The 16,540-nt window shown below is 35.0% G+C and overlaps 1 long non-coding RNA gene across 3 annotated transcripts in view; it reads left to right on the plus strand.

Moving 5' to 3' along the window:
• LOC140638067 (uncharacterized) overlaps positions 1-16,540 on the plus strand; it is a 181,322-nt gene that overhangs the window by 37,874 nt on the left and 126,908 nt on the right. For all 3 annotated transcript variants that reach the window (XR_012035243.1, XR_012035245.1, XR_012035244.1), the window contains exon 3: positions 4,388-4,490. This is a non-coding gene — a long non-coding RNA (uncharacterized lncRNA). The remainder of the gene's footprint in view (positions 1-4,387; positions 4,491-16,540) is intronic.

Consider the following 16,540-nt stretch of genomic DNA (forward strand, 5'->3'; position numbering starts at 1 on the left):
CATTTATTAAGGAAAATTGTTTACAAGTCAGAGAAACCAACAGAAACTAGCTTAAGCAAAAGACAATCAAGTTCATTATGGGGATGCAGAGAGAGTGCATGAAACCAAAGAAGAGACAACTATTGCCATCTTTCCTTTCTGCTTTCCTCAGTCTCTGCTTCATTCTACTCTGACTCTATGCACTGGCTTTTCTGTCTCTAAATCCACATGACAACGGTCCAGGCTTTTATGCCTTCTCTTTTTAAAAGGCAAGCAGATATTGAAAATTAAATTCCTTGGTCACAATTCTAAATTTCCGGAGAAATGACTGTAGATAAGAAAATATACTTGGTCAATTAACTGGCATGAACTCTGATTATTTTCTGTGTATTGAAAGTGAGTCTGGAGAAAATTCAAATCTTTTCACTACCTACTATGAATATTGTACTGTATTATCATCTGAAGATCAAAACATCTATTTTCTCTTCTAGTGAAGTAAATTTATATCCATAAAGAAGCTATGACCTCTCATTTCTATATGTGCATATAATTCTGGTTATTTTGGTTATGGACTTATTTCAGGGTCTGAGACTTATTAGGTTCTTAAATATTACTTATTATTAAGATATGTTTATTTTTTAATTTTTTAAAAAAAGATTTTATTTATGAGAGAGACAGAGAGAGAGGCAGAGACACAGGCAGAGGGAGAAGCAGGCTCCATGCAGGGAGCCTCATGTGGGACTCGATCCTGGGTCTCCAGAATCACGTCCTATGTGGAAGGCAGAAGCTAAACCACTGAGCCACCCAGGGATCCCCTTAAGATATGTTTATATGGTTCACATTCCTATGACTGACTTGGAGAAGATAAATATCTTTAGATGGGAAAAAACAATTAAATGTGGGGACTTAAATCATACTTCTTAATAGTCCATTGCTTCTAAATACATGTCAGTATATTTTTGATTACATATAAAATCTTCATATAGTCAGTTCTCTATGAAACAATATATTGAGTATATTATATATACATATATAAACTCATATATGTAATATATTGAGTATATGAAGAATATATATTATTATCCATTATTTGCTATTTTTTTTCTTAATACTGATGGAAAAGAACCAAGACAACCTAGATTATAAATGAAAATATGTTTATCTATCATAGCTCTTCTATTAATTAGAATGACACTCAAAAATTAATTTCTAATAACCTTCTGGGAGAATAAAAGTTCAAACTTGTTTTCCCATTAGTTCCTTCTTGCTTACCAACCAAAAGCTCTTAGTTGCCCTTTCTGGCCCATATGCATTATTGAAATACCACAGCTACAGTTCAGCAATTGCAGTGCTCCTAAGATCTGTGCTGGTAGGCAACACATAGTCATGGAAGCACACTATTAAAGTTTTCCAGTAAAATCGGTTTGAAAATATTTCAATAAAAAATGAATTCAACCCCCTTTTTAATATATCATGTCTATAACTGAAAGTTTAGAAGGTGAAGAAGAGAGATTGTCCAAGAAGTTGTAAATTAATCATATGTATTTAAAGCAGTTAAGATTGAAATAAAGGGGACACCTGGGTGGCTCAGTGCTTGAGCATCTGCCTTTGGCTTGGGGGTGATTCCAGGGTTCCAGGATGGAGTCCTACCTTGGGCTAACCCTCAAGGAGCCTGCTTCTTCCTTTGCTTATGTCTCTTCTTTTTTCTCTCTTATGAATTAATAAATTAAATTAAATTAAAAGATTTAAATAAAGGTAGTATAAGTTCCTTTTTCCCTCCTGGCTTAAAGTCTATCAATAAGACCAATATTTTGAATTATATATTATTGACTCTAGGCTAGAGCTAGGAAGTTAAGTGTCTGCATATAATATGTAATATTGTAGTCGATGAATTCCACATTTTAAACTCTTTAATTACACAATACAAAAGCCCAAAGAAAGATCATAGGGGTGCCTTGGTGGCTCAGTGGGTGAAGCACCTGACTCTCTTTTTTTTTTTTTTTTTTAAGATTCCATTTATTTATTCATGAGAGACCCAGAGAGAGAAAGAGGCAGAGACACAGACAGAGGGAAAAGCAAGCTCCCTTTTGGGAGCCCGATGTGGGGCTCAACCCTTGGATCCTGGGATCACGACCTGAGCTAAAGGCAGAGGCTCAACCACTAAGCCACCAGGTGCCCAGCACTTGACTCTTGATTTTGGCTCCCATCATGATCTCAGGGTGGTGGGATCGAGCCCCACATCAGGCTTCATGCTCAGCAGAGAGTCTGCTTGGGATTCTTTCTCCCCATCTCTCTATTCCTCTGTCCCTGCCCCTTGCTCACATTCTTATCTCTCAAAATAAATACATAAAATCTTTTAAAAAAAGATCAGAGATCATCTATATATAAAATATTTATAAGGCCCTAGTCTTAGTGCTGTAGATATTGTTGGTTTGGAGGAATTTTGATAAAAATAAGTTGATTACAAAATTTTGTTTCAAATGGCAGTTGGTACATTCTAAAGAATAGCCTAGTCTTATATTTTGTTTTGTTCAAAAATTCCCCTTAATGTTGAACATCTAACTCCATAACAAGTAATACAGAGTAGAAATAATTCATTATCTAGTTGCATTTGTTGAAAATAGATAAAATGCTGAAACATACATTAATATTTACAATGCCACATCATGTTTATTATCAAATTATAATTTAGGCCTAAGCTTTCTGTAAATTAAAATCCTTTCAACAAAATTGCATGTAACTCTATCACTCACATCTTTTCACTAGCTACTGTGAATATTGTGCTGTATTATTTTCTGAAGATCAAAACATCTATTTTCTCTTCTCGTGAAATAAATTTATATCCATAAAGAAGCTATGACCCCTCATTAATAAGCAAGCCATGTATTTGATGAGTTTGTTGCTGAGACAATTATTTCTATCATAATAATACTTTCTAGTAGGTCATGTGGATGAGGTTGAAAACTGGGAATACTCGTGTCTTTTAAAAGGAATAGCAGAAAGGATATTTTATAACTAAAAGCAGATGAAACTGTTTTCTTCTAAACATGAGGAAGTGTGTTCTGAAGAAGAAACCCCTTCTTTAGAAGCCACAAGAGTTTTTCCACCTGAAATACCTGAAAAAGCTCTCCAGTTTTTTTCATTGAAATTCCTTAGTTCTTGGAAAGCAGTGACTTTATATCATCACTTATCTTACTATTTATATGAGCACTTTCCATTTTATTGCAAATGAGCTTAACCATCAAATATTCAAATAATTTATCTGTATTTTATGACTCGCTGCTTCAAGACATACTTAAGATTTATCCCAAGTACTGTGGTCAGTCTGCAAGGCAGCAAGTATTTATTGAGTATCAGATGCATGAATGAAACTATTTTAGGCACAGGTTACCCAACAGAGAACTTAGATTTTAGTAATTATGTTTAAAAATATTTACTATGATTTCATGTTCCCTCGCCTCTAATTTCTTAGGAAAATAACAATGTTATTAGAAATGCATATGACTATGTATTTAGTGAGATTGGTGATAATTATGATATGACTAAAAACATCTTTCTTGAAACAGTGTTATCTTGACTGCCTAATGTTAACAGCATTCCTGGTGGATTTTGTAATTAAGTTGTTATTTGGTAAATCCACATAAGAGACTCAGTTGAATAGGAATATCACTAATTACCAACTAACAGCTCATAAATACATATTAACAGTTTTCAGTTCCTCCAAAGTACTTTTAACTTTCCAATTAAAAAAACCACAGGAATATTGAATTTGGTAAAAAATTTTCTAAGAACATGTAAGAATGTCTCCTTTTATCCTCTATATGTTGGAAAACCAGACTTTTGTTTTGAAGAAAGAAACCTCATCCAGGCCACAACCCTATTCATGCGGTAAGGACAGTGGCAGGACTCAGAAAGGCATACTTACAGATTTCTCCCAGCCTCGTTAGTGAGTGAGGAATATGTATGCCATAAACCCAGTTGGGCTACATCAGCAACACTACATTAAGCAGCATATACAATTTGCACATTTATGGACTGATATGCTTAGCATTTATGAAGACTCATTTTTCTACTGCCCGAAAAGAAACAATACTAATAGTGTGTGCAATTAAGAGCTCCCAAGAATAATGGAAAAATTGGTGACCTGTAACCACTTTTAGTACTATGTGCTGCTTTGAAAGCATAATGAATTCCTCCCTGTTGTCTTTGCACAACATCAATGCAGATAAATAATCTACAAGATTGCTAGAATAACACAGGAGACAACAAAAGGGTGGTGGGCCAAGTCAGTCTCTAAAGATGCAGCCTTACTTCCCTGTATATCCCTGGTTCCCAACTTACTGATGATTCTTCTCGATAACTCAATTCAATTCTAAAAGTGTTTATTAACAATCTCCTTCTCTTGTAGGTGTTACACAAATAGGAGTCCTTTGTCTTCGGGAATAATAAAGCACACTGAGAAAAGAGACACTTAAATGAAAAAGTTTTATAGCTCTGTACAACATACAGAGGTAAGGAACAAAATGAGTAGTGGAAATAACACTTAAAGAATCCAAGGAAAAATGCAATCAGAGGCAGAAGGAAAAATTGGAGAACTTTTAGAATGGAGTAAGAGCTTGGAGAGATACTAATGTACGAGTATAAAAGTGATGTGAGAGAAAGGAAGGGAGCATGCAAACAGTAAATGACTAAATGTGATGATGCAGGTCAGGTTATTCTGGCCTTATCCCATGCTAGTGGTATGTTCTTATTTAGGTGTGTGGCCCTCTTTAGGAGAAATTTAAACACACACACACACACACACACACACACATTACATGTCATTACTCCAACTGCAGGTGTAGACACAATGGAAAGATTAGGTATTCTGGGGTTGGAGTGATACATGCGACAACCTTCATGAAAAGGGAACAGTAGGAACTCTTTCGCAGCTTAAGGAAAATATTTCTCCAAGAAAATGTCAGTTGAGAACAGTGTAAGTTTGCCGAGGACTACAGACACCGTCTTTCGTGTAACTTCTTAGCAAAGACCTATTTCATCCCCTGCAGAGAATACCACTCTAAAATAGTATCAGAATTCTAAGAATTATTAAAGACTATACATTTCCAACCCCCAATGATTAGAATAAATGTTGTGGCCACAACTGGGCATTGTTTTACATGCAAATTGTTCGATATCATAGCCTTAACTCCTCTTCTGTGACAACAGTCCCTGCCTGGCCTTGCTCAAGTTCCTCCCTTTGTTTCAACTTCAGCTACGCTGATCTCATGCTAACCACCTCTTTCTATGCTTCTATCTTCTTTCTCTAAGTATCCTGCTGGCTTCACATTCTTCCTTATCTAACCATGAGTTGCTGGTTTATTTTATTAATCACTCCCTTGTGAGCTTTCTCAAGTTCTTCTATCCTGTGTCCTTTAATAACTACACTTCTGGATCAATCTAAGTATTCAGCTTCCCCATATGTGGACAGCTGGTAAGTACAACTGCAAGAAACAACCAAACTGCACATTGCTGCAGCTACAAATATACACCATAGTCAAATTTAAATGAATCCTCAGTATCTGTATTCTTATTTGCCTTAGGTCAACTCGACTTTCTGTTACCCAAATTTACTATACAAAAACTTACTTGCTTTTAAGTATCCTATTGCACCTTGAAATATTTTGTTTTATGAAATCTGAGGAAATGATCCAAGATATTCCTATTTGTATACTGAAATGTAAAACAGTGATTAGACCTAAAGAGTTAGCAAGAAATACTGTTTTGCTTTGTTTTGTTTTTCTTTTTCTGGATGGGTAGGAAATAAGCAGTATGTAATACAATTGCTTAGTTAATTTGCATTCTATATCTGCTTGTTCTCAAGTTTAAGTCTTAATTTTAAATTGTCTTAAAAATGTATAAAAAAAACGTATTATTTTTACCCTCCATTTGGGGCTCCTAGACCCAATTTCAATATATGGGGATAGGTCTCCACACATAAGCAAGCAGTGCTCTGACACCAACCGAATGTCCTACAATTCAACTCGATTCTGACACTCTTCACACAGAGATGGCATCACTTCCACAGGTTAAGGTTTCAGTCCTACAAAATTGCTCCTCCCTAGCTCACTTCAGATGCCAGTCACAAGCCTAGGCCTGTTACTTGTGCCTCTGACCAACCAGCGACACATCAGAGGTTCCCATGACCTCCTCCTCCACATTGATTAATTGACTAGAGCGGCTCACGGAACTAAGAGAAATGTTTTACTTACCAGATTACTAATTTATTATGAAAAGATATAACTGAGATACAGCCAGATGTTAGAGATGCTTAAGGAAAGGTACAGGGCAGGGGTGTGGAGCTTCCATGCCTTCTCTGAGCGTTTCCATGTGTTCATCAACCCCAGAAAGCTTAAGAGTGATGACAGAAAGTGTAGACAGCAGCAAGAAGAATAAGATAAGAAATAGATAATGATATAATAGAAATAGATAACTATCTATCTATAATAGATAATAGATAATATAAGAAAATGATAATGGCACTGCCCAAACAGGAGATTGATTGGAAGAAATAACACACGGAGATAGTGAGAGGGTCCTGACTTGGTATCTGAGATTTCAGAAAAAGATCGAAAAAATTCCTCAGATCCAGTTCCTGACTTCCCTGCAGGAATTATAGTGGCAAGAAGATTCTGTGTCTGAAACTACAAAACTTTGATGAATAAAATCAAAGAAGAACTCAATAACTAAATAAATGGAGAGATACTTAATATTCATGGATAAGAAGGCTCAGTATTATAAAAACATTAGTACTTCCTAACATGATCTGTAGTATCAATCCAATCCTAATACAAATCCCAGCAAGTTTTGTTTTATTTTTTATTTTTTTGTGGATATGGACAAACTGATTCCAAAGTTTATACAGAGAACAAAAAGATCCAGAATAGCCAACACAATATTAAAGGAAAACAACACGTCCTGATGTTTTTTTCAGTTCAATTGTGTTAACATAATATATTTCAAATTGAGTTCCTCAGAAAACATGTAAATAGGTGTTATGGGTTAGATTGTGTACCTTGCCCCCACCCCAAAATATATACTGAGATCCTAATCCCCTGTCCCTCAGAATGTGTCCTTGTTTGGAAATTGGGTCATTATAGAAGTAATCAAACTAAAACTATAGTCATTACGTTGGCCCATAATCCATTGTGACCAGAAGAGGAAACTTGGATACATATGAAGACATAAACAGAGATTGGAATTTTGCTGCCACAAACCAAGAAATGTCTGGGGAAATGCTATGAAAGATCATTTTTCTATAAGTTTCAGAGGTAGATATCCCTGCCACCACCTTGATTTCAAATTTATGGCCTCCAGAACTGTAAGACCATAAATTTTTGTTGTTCTAAGATACCCCACTATGGCACTTTGTCAGGGCAGCCCTAGGAAACTAATGCAGTGGGTATTGATGGGAGAAAATAGTTTCATGGTCAAAACACAGTGAGGAACATACACACAGCTAAACTGAACTGAACAGTTTCTCAGTGACCTCACTATATTAACCCTTATTTTGATGCTCCTACAGAGGAACTATTGCATGAGATATTTTCTAGAAATATTCGTTCATGGAGCAAAACTTTTCCCACAGTGTTCATGCCACATATCTGCTGCTCTATAGAACATAATTTGGGAAATGCAGACATAGAGTGTCTAAATTTAAAAAACTACCATGATTTTTAGAATAGTCTCAAAGAAAATCATTTTCCCGCAGGTTGAGTCGATAAACCTCTTAATTTTGCCTCATTCCTTAGCCTTAATATATGTTTTCACTAAATGTTCTTTGAGTGTCAGTTGTGCTCTCGAGGGTGAATCTCAGCCTGCAAAATTTTTGTTGAACATAGAGTCTGCAAAACCAGATGCTCAGGTTGTCAAGAACATCTGTAGGAACATAACATTACATTAGTTTCAAGAATCCACCTGTCAGGTAAACATAAGACAACACCAAATGCAACAATTCAAATATTTGGTTGGGCAAGATTTAGTCTAAACATGTTTCTCTTTGAATTTAATATTTATTAGCAAAATAGCCAAAATTATATATTTGAAAGACAGATGATTTAAAATAAATACTTTAAGACAATTATATAATTATGTCTTTATAATATACTGAAATATAATGCATTATTAGATATTCAAATTTATGCAGACACCGTATGTTTATTTTGCCCATTACATTATCTATTGTGTCAGATAATGTTACTTCTTTATTAGCCCATTTCTTTTTCAAACTGGATATATATATATATATATATATATATATATATATATATATATATATAAAACCAATGTGGCCATCATATTGTTAGCTCATGAAACGTGAATGGTAATATTGTGAACCAATTCAAGCCTTAGCTCTTAAAAATATACCCAGAATGTCCCCAGAATGAGCACAATTCCAGGATAATCCTGGAAACTGTTAAGTGAAAATGGTTGATTCACACTGTGGAAGGTGTCAGAACTTTTGAATCATCATTTGGAGAATTGCTGACTTAGAGCACATTTATCAAACTATTACTTAAAGTTTAGCTACTGACAATTCAGATATATCTGTCACAGTAGCTGGTGTTTCTTTAACCAGAATTCCTGCCGTGTTTGTGTGTGTGTGTGTGTGTGTGTGTGTGTGACAAACTGAGATCTATTAAAATTTTTGATGTTGTTTCTAAATTCACATTTTATTCCCAATTCATTCAGTGGTATTTATTAAGCACTTATAATGTGCCACATAAATCCTTACAGATAAAGGAATTTTAAAAAACAGACAAAAGTATTCCTGAAGTTTTCATTTATGAGGGGTTAGGAGAACTGTTGCAGAAATAGAGCAATGTAAATAAATGTATAAACTGTATAGTAAATCAGTGCTATATAAAATATACAGGAATAATAAATTAGGGCACTATTGTAGCACCAAGAATTGGAGGAAATATTATTTTAAATAGATTGGTTATGGAAGTCTCACTAAAAACATGAGAAAGGAAGGAAAATATTTGGATATCTGGAGAAAAAAATCTTTGTAAAATATGAAATTCCAGGGGCAAAATCTAAAAGGAAAGGCATTGCCTGATAAGCTCAGGATAGGTAAGGGCATACACAGATGTGTAACAGGGTAAATGGCCGTGAGAGCAGTTGAGAAGTGGGAGGAAAGCAATAAGGAATAGACAACCCAGGGTCCTGTAGGCCACTGTGATTTAAAGACAATGGCTTTTGCTCTGAAGAAAATGGGAAACCATTAGAATGTTTTGAGAAAGAAACTTCATGTCTCTCTAAAGTTTTACAACATAATACTGGCAAGTCTATTGAGGCAGGCCAAAAGACAAGAGTGTAAGAAAGGAGGCCATTTATATGAGTTTAATGAAATATTCAAACAGGAGATGATGGTGACTTGGCCATGATCTGACAGTATTTTAGTAGTCAAAATCTGAGTGCATTTGAAAGTAGGATAATAGGATTCTCTAATAATCCAGATATGGTTTATAAGAAAAAAAGAAAGATCTAAATATGATTCCAGAAATTGGCTTAAGAAACTAGAAGTATGGAGTTTCCATTTACTAAAAGGATCAAACTGAGAGAAGATCAAGTTTGATAGGGGAAGATTGGGAATTCAGTTTTTGATGTGTTACTTTTGTGTCATCTGTAAGACCTCTAAGTGACATACTAGAAGGCATTTGGAATCATGAAATTGATGGTCAAGGGTGGGGAACTAGGTAGAGGTATAAATTTGCAAGACATTGCATAGATGCATTTAGAAACAAGAGATTGAGGTGTGACCACTGAGGGGAAATGCGTAATCAGGAGATGACTATGTAGTAGCACACCTGGCATATTTAACACCCAGAATAGGGAATTTTATTTTAAGATTTACTTTTTTAGAGAAGTTTTAGGTTTACAACAAAATTGAAAGGAAAATACAGAGCTCACGCAATTTTGAATTATCACAGGATTAGTCTGAGAAAAAAGGCTTGTAGCTGAGCCTGTGAGTCAAGGCTGAAAAGGTGCTTATATAAAGATTATAAATTTTTAACATTCTACAGTAACTATAGCAATTCTTAAACATCAATATAAAAAATATCTTTTCTTCTTGGGGAAAGGTATTGCTGATAAATTGTGACAATCAAAACAGCATTTTATTAAGTTGTGTCATTATTTTTAGCTTCTCTATGAACAATGCATAACCTTTCTGACTGCATGTGGGCCAACACCTCTGTCTTAGAAACCAGAGATGTGATGTTATGAAAGTCAAACAGAAAAATTATTTTAAAGAGGAAGTAACTGGGTACCTAGTAACTGGGTGGCTCAGTAGCTTAAGCATGATGATCCTGGGGTTTTGGGATTGAGCCCCAGGCATTTGGCTTCCTTGCCTCGGCCCTCCCCCAACCCCCCACTGGCTCATGCATGCACTCTCTCTCATAAGTAAATAAAATCTTTTTTAAAAAATGAAATAATAATCAACTGTGCTAAATTCTGCTGCTGGTTAATTATAATGAGCTCTGAGATGAACACTGAGAATTAACCTCTGTAACTGCCAATATGGAGGCCACTCATGACCTTGACTAGAACAGCTTAGATGGAGTGGTATGGGAAGAAGATTGACCAAAGAAGATTGGAGAGAGAATGAAGAAAGGGAAATGGATTTATGAGCATAGACGACTTCTAAGGAATGCTTGGTCTAAAGGGGAGAAATGAAAGGGAGAGAGAAACTAATTAACAGCAGGAATATATAGAGTGGAAAATAGTTTTAGAGATAGAAGAGAGCTTGTTTTCATGCTCAGGAGAAATTATTCAGCTGGAAGGGGTAAAAAGAGAGGGGTATAGAAAATAAAATATAGAAACAGAAAAGAGAGAGGGAGAGGGAGAGAGGAGGAAAGAGAGTAAAATTACAGATCAAGTGATGGATCTATCGGCTGGTTGAATGGAATTGAGTTAGCAGGGTTGAGCTTTTGCAAATAGAGGTAATTGGATAAAAGATGCAAGGGATTTCGGGGTGTGTTCTTGGAAAGATGGAAGAGAGGATAGAAGGTTATTGAGAGATAGTGAAAAATAATAGAATCCGTGAATAAACAAGTAGTATACAACTTTAACCTTGTTTAAATATTTTTACATAATTCAAGGTTAAACAGTGATGGACGTAACTCTAAAACGTAGAGGGAAAATTGTTAATATGGAAATAAAAAATATGTATGTCTTTTCCCTAAAGAACTTTTGTCTAGAAAAATCTCACCCTTAAAGTCAGAAATGAGGCCCACTTTAAATGAAGGGAAAAAGTTATAACAATTATTCTTTTCTTTAAGGAACATGAAATAACAAATCACCATTATGCATTTATTCCAAATCTTTTTTAGCAAGTATGCTATATGTTGGAGACAAAAAGACAATTAAGTCATCTTTACTTCATGTGGAATAAACAACTAATTTATTTAAAAGGTACTAGAATAACCTAATATAGTAGATGCTATGAGAGCAAAGGAGACACATCTAACCTTATCAGATTTAACATTTAAAGAAGGACTCCCAGGAAAATTGAAGTGTGGTCTAACAGAGCAGGCAAAGAAGGATGAGAATGTTCCAAGCAGAGGAGCAACATGGGTATGTCAGGAAGGCATAAAAAGCACACAGTGGATGCTGGGAACAACTTCAGTGTCAACAGAGCAAAGGACACTCATAGGTGAACATAGGACAAGAGGCCAACTGGAGAGTGATCAGCCTCAGGCAAGGATATACACAAATTAGAGTAAGCCAGTTTGCATCTTGAGGTTATAGATGATATTTATTCATTTCTTACCTACTGTAAAATGGACCAATGCACACTGGAAAGGCAGGAAAACATTTCTTCTGAAGTGAGAGCAATCACCTCCACTTAATAGACACAGGGGGAAAAAAAGAGCCCAACTAACAAATACTGTAAGTTTTATGTTATTTTCTCCTGAAATTATAACAGAAACAAATGGATTGTTATATCCCCTAAATGAGGAAGCCATATATTTCATTCTTAGAAACCATAAAGCTTATGAATTTGTCACTAGGTAGTCCTATAATAACCTTCAGGTTCCCTGATTCCACTAATGAAAGGTCAGGGTCTGTCAGCATGTTCTCCATCGAGCTGAGGAAGGCAGAAATGAAACATTCCTAATATGCTGGAAATAAAGGCCGTGTCCTGATTTTACCTGCTGGCAGCCAAAGTCCTTCAGTAGATTGGTGTTTGTCTTCTCTTGGGAAATCACCAGAATGCAACTGCCTTCATCAATGTTCCTTTCCTGCTCCTCTTTCCTACTGCCATGGCTTAGTGACAGGCCTCGTGAAAGATGGTAATGTAACAGGACTGTTACAGAATTAAAGTCCAGGCTGTTTCAGTGAAGCAATGTATTCAGTTAGATGTCCTGCCTGCTGCAGTAAAATAACTTGGAAACAAAGCACTGATGGTATAGGAAACAATCCTGAAATTGATAGGCCAGGAATCTAAGATGTTAAATTTTGCCAACATAATATTCTTTGATTAAAAAAGAATGTGGAAATATTGTTAATATTTCTTCATAACCCAATAAATGATGAATCTAATCATTTTTTCTTTAAGATCGTAATGTATTTTGGGAGGATTTTAAAACATGGTGGTGCTTTTAAAATATGATAATTACTTATTAAAAATACTAGGTATAATGATATAGAAAAGTAGTGTAAAGATAACACTAGCTTTTAAGAACTTGCTTTTTTTTTAAGATTTCATTTATTTATTCATGAGAAACACAGAGAGAGAGAGAGAGAGAGAGAGAGAGGCACAGACCCAGGCAGAGGGATAAGCAGGCTCCATGCAGGGAGCCCGATGTGGGACTCCATCATGGGTCTCCGGGATCAGGCCCTGGGCTGAAGGCAGTGCTAAACCCCTGAGCCATCCAGGTTGCCCAGAACTTGCTTTTATTAAAAGGTTATAAGTTCAATGAATGAAAAATCTAGATTTTAATTCCATCTGAAGACTAATTTTCATCACATGTATGCTTCTACCATAACTAATACTCATTAGATATTCAAAGAGAGAGAAAAAAGAGAAAGAACACTTTAGACCAAATTGTTTTATTTTATTTTGTTCTGTTTCCAATCTTTATGGAAGTCCTGGGAGATAGTTTCTGACCGTTTGTCCACATTCGTGTATCTGAAACAAAATCCTGGGAACGACTATTCAAAAGGTCTCTCAGTCTGAAAATATTTCATAGGTAAAGGTTGGTATATGTAAAAGTCAAGACAACGGGTCAGGTCAAGTGATACCTTCAAATACTTCTCAGATCTCATACGTGTATTTTGTGGATTCAGCAGTTGCAGAGAAATGTTGAATGTCCTGTATATATCTTCTTTAGTCCTTTTGTCAGTGCTTGGAGAATTACACTGAAGCTTTTCTCAAAAAATGGAAAATGTGAATATAAGAACATTCTCTTAAAGTTAAACTATAAAAATAATACATTAATATCCAAACAAAGCCATCCCAAGGAAACTAACTCCTAGGTTTATAAAAATGGACAGTCCTTGTTAAATTTACATTAACTAGTGAAAAAATAGTGAGGAGAAGGGGAGAGGTTAGGGAGTGGGGATGAATTGAACCTCAGGCTTAGAGAGGAAGGAAAGTAAATGAAGTGGTCAAAAATTCTCAGCCAAGCCCTGATGGAGAAGAGAGCTAACACTCAGGGAGAGGACAAAGCCCAGATGCTTCAGTGCTAATGATGTGGTTCTTTGATCCATGGAGACATGTATGGAGATGTGGGCATTTTGAGTGTCTCTAATTTGATTGATTAGGTCAATGAGAGTGAAATCACTCATAAGGTTGCCTTATTTAATTTACCTTATTCTGATAATATCTTTCCCAAAAATCTTCTGACTACAAGGAAGAATTCTACACTGACTAAAACTAGTATTTTCTTCCATGTGACAAAGTCATTTAAAACTAAATATAAATGCATAACATTTCTAGTTAAGACATCAGTCTCTTGGTGACATTTAATGAGTCTATTTCAGAAAGTTGATGGTTATCGAGATTCCTAAGCTGAAGAGTAGACTAAATATACTTTAAGTAATCTTAAATACCTAAGATAAGGTAAAACTATAGGATAAGATAAATAATCAAGATAAACAGTCCAATTATATCACATCTTTATAATAGTATATGCCAGATATCTCCAGCAACAATTTTGCTACATGCAGTTCCAGTTATTTATTTTTTATTTAAATGTTGACCTTCAAAGTTCATTCAAAATAATAAACTATTATTATTATTATATGGAGAGATGGCAAAAATATATTTTTTAAATTTCAGTTATGGAAATTTTGCTTAAAGCTTATGAGTGAAAGGAAAAAAATATATTTTACAAAAAGTGAAAGATTATCAAATCAACAGTCATTCACATTCTAATAATATCAATGATTGGTTGACTCAGAAACTTAAAACGTGGGCAGCCCGGGTGTCTCAGCAGTTCAGTGCCACCTTCGGCCCAGGATGTGATCCTGGACACCTGGGATCAAGTCCCACGTCAGACTCCCTGCATGGAGCCTGCTTCTTCCTCTGCCTGTGTTTCTGCCTCTTTCTCTTTCTGTGTCTTTCATGAATAAATAAATAAAATCTTTAAAAAAAAAAGGAAGTTAAAATGTTCATATTTTAGATTTAGAGAAATTGTGCCAAAAAAGAAACACTAATTAATATTTTGATTACTTTTTTTTCAAATTTGCATTTATATCTATAAAAGAAAAATTACTGCTAAAGATTTTTCCAGGTATATTGAAATTTTTTTTTAAGATTTATTTCTTTGAGAGAGAAAGCATGGGGAGAGGCAAAGGGAGAGGGAGAGAGGGAATCTCAAATAGATGCCCCACTCATTGTGGAGCTTGATGTGAGGCTTGATCCCACAACTCTGAGATCGTGACCTGAGCCAAAATCAAGAGTTGGATGCTTAACTGCTTAATTAGCTACCCAGGTGCCCCCAGGTTTATTGGAATTTTAAGAGACTAATGTTTACCTTGTTGCTTTATTGCAGCATGTGATATGTACTGAAAATGCCTGTGCTCAGTTTTCTAAAGCAAAAGGCTTAAAAAGTGCCAGGGATATAGTGGTTCATTTTTTTTTTTTTTCAGAATATACATGCAAACACCATAAAAAAAATTACCAGTTTTTGAAACCATTGAAAGAAATGAGAGACAGTGTTTTTACTGATCTTAAGTCTATTTTCAATGTTCATTGATTGAGTTGTGAGGAGTCTTGCAAAGATTTAGTATGACGATTCAAGTTCAAGATTTTTTTATATGAACAAAACAAATTATTGCCACATGTTGTATAATCAAACACACACACACACACACACACAAGGGTAGCATGATTTATTTTATCTCACTGAAATCACAGTACATAGAAACAAGAAAATCCACACCACCAATGAAATGGAAAGCTTATTGTGATCTAACTAGGCAGGTTGAATTACAAAATATAAGAGACATTGTTGAAATCAAAACCAAACATAATACAATCAATAGTATTGATTCCATGCATTTGTTTCTAGCATGAATAAATATGTAAGATTTTTCTTGTAATCCACAGAGACGTATATTCTGCCTATAATAGAAAGAAGAAAATTTCTAAGAGGGCTTTTTCAATATTGATAAAGTTAGAATTGCCCTTCAGTTTAGGCAACACCCTTCTGAATTTGATGAAAATAACAATAAGCTAGCAAAAAAATTAGAGAAGTTGTTCAACTTGGACATATGTATTTGTTAAATGGTTACGCTTTTAGCTCAAATCCAAATCAATCCTTCTTAAAAAAAAAAAAGAACCAGTTTTGTTTATAGGATGCAGATATTAAAGGAGGTATTATATTTTGGGTACTTGATATGGTTTTTATTTTTAGAAAACGCCCATTTAGAAAAATGGGTATATAGACACACATTTTTTTAAATATTTTTTAAATTTTTTATTTATTTATGATAGGCACACAGAGAGAGAGAGAGAGGCAGAGACACAGGCAGAAGGAGAAGCAGGCTCCATGCACCGGGAGCCCGACATGGGATTCGATCCCGGGTCTCCAGGATCGCGCCCTGGGCCAAAGGCAGGCGCTAAACCTCTGCGCCACCCAGGGATCCCAAGACACACATTTTTAACTGTGAATTTTCTGAAACATACATACATGTCATGAATGTCCCATAAAAATTCGGTCTTAATTCAGATATGTTATAGTTACCACATAAGCACTAGATTTTAAGGACTTAGAAAAATATATGTAAAATGCCTCAAAAATCTTTATATTTTTGAAGGGTTAATATTCTAGGTATATCATGTTAAATAAAATATGGTAAACTCAATTTTATCTATTTCTTTTAACTTTTAAATGTGGCTATTAAAAAAAATAATTATACATATGGTTTACATTAAAATTCTGTTGGGCAGCATAGATAAATCACTGTCTCTCTTCCACTGTTATTTTGAACTGTTTGTGTAGATTTTATATGCTGCAGCTAAATTTTTGGCATTCGTGCATCTTTTATCTCCAAACAGATTATAAGA

The sequence above is a fragment of the Canis lupus genome, chromosome 8, assembly GCF_048164855.1.
Source record: "Canis lupus baileyi chromosome 8, mCanLup2.hap1, whole genome shotgun sequence".
Classification (NCBI taxonomy): domain Eukaryota; kingdom Metazoa; phylum Chordata; class Mammalia; order Carnivora; family Canidae; genus Canis; species Canis lupus.